General features: G+C 45.1%; 1 pseudogene; it reads left to right on the top strand.

The window, feature by feature from the left end:
• The first annotated feature begins 603 nt into the window (after window positions 1–603).
• On the top strand, window positions 604–855 carry LOC120376484 (annotated as a pseudogene).
• Window positions 856–1487: the final 632 nt, after the last annotated feature.

Below are 1487 nucleotides of genomic sequence, written 5' to 3'. Positions count from 1 at the left end.
GAAGTCCACAGAAGACCCCGAAAGGCCCTTGGGGAGTGCAGTGCAAGTTGAGGAAGACTTCCCTGCACAGCTTCTCTCTCAATACTCGTTTTCCTGGATTGAGCGCAAAAGTCGGGAATCAGCTCAGGGTAGGGTTATACCATGTGTGTGCAGTGGTTAGACAAGAAACTGGACTGGTATGGAGCAAAACACTTGTGTGTACGTTTGAGAAGGAGCAGAAAAGAGCATTGGGGCTGCGGTATAGCACTTGCATAGGCTTTCTTTGGCCTGTTTTGCGTAAGAGTTAACAGTGAGAGATTGTTAGTCACAGGTCAGTGGGTGCGTTTATGCAAATTAGGAGCATATAGGGAAACCAGCAAGAGGAAGGAGGCTGAAAGACTTCTCTGTCTTTGAACAGAATTGTGTGTTAAGGGCTCTTGCTTTGAATTCTTCCAGTGGAGTCATTTCGGGGAAGTGATCATCACTTCGAGTTACCTAGTTATCAAGTGTCGTGAATGGTGTTTGGTGCGTGTCTGGGAGCTCCTTGTGCTGAAGTAGAAAGCAGTGGGGGAAGAGCAGCTGCCTAGCATCCGAAACTCGGCTCTTTGAGCTCAGATGGGGTGAGTAGTCTCTTGGCCTATCCAAGGCCGTGATCAAGTGTCTTGATATTATTGGTCTTTTGGCCTCGAGATGAAAACCTGGTCTGTGTCTTGGGAACCTTGATGAAAAATTATCTAAGTTGTATCTGATAGGTCCTTTATTTGAGAACTGTATATTAAATTGATTTTTGAAATAAGGGGATGGAATAGGAGCTTGCTCTGTCCACCCCATGCATTGACTTGGTATTGCAGTGTCTCCAGGACCAGTGCCTCTCCTTCTAGGGAGAATTGTCTGGTTAAAAAGCAGAAAAAGTTTTACTTTAAAGATGCTGATTTGAGAAGATTTTTTTAAAGTAGTTGAAAAAAAGTAGGTCTCTTTATCACTTTGGTTTCTTCATAACAACATATTGTTAAAAATTTTTGGGAGTGTTTTCTGAGTCTTGCACCTGCAAGAGACCAACAACCATCCATTTCTACCTCCTGCCACATGCTGCCGTTAGGAACCCATGCCCCTTAATGGTGAGTACTTTTCAGGCGAGGGTGACGCTCTCAGGCCTCAAATGCCAGGTACAGTTACTCTGTCCTTGATCCAAAATAAATGGGAAAATACACTGGATTACTCCTGCCCCAATAACAAAGAGACTGGGGATCCCACAGAAGCTTGTCCAAATGACCGTTTGGACAAGCTCTCCCATCATGCAATCCGGGGTGGGTGTGACCATGCAAATGACATCACCCCAAAAGGCCTTGACAACACATCACCAACAGATGGCAGGGGAGACTTCATACTAACCCTGCTTCAACTAGATTGTGGCAAAGATTCAAAAACACTGAACGTTAAAACTCACCAGACGCCCGTCAATTCATCCTCATCGTCGTATCCGCTCGTTATACTCTACTCCTGAACGT

This window comes from Mauremys reevesii, linkage group 12 (assembly GCF_016161935.1).
Source record: "Mauremys reevesii isolate NIE-2019 linkage group 12, ASM1616193v1, whole genome shotgun sequence".
Lineage (NCBI taxonomy): Eukaryota > Metazoa > Chordata > Testudines > Geoemydidae > Mauremys > Mauremys reevesii.
Note: the sequence above shows the minus strand (reverse complement) of the source record. Positions and strands in the feature narration are given on the sequence as shown.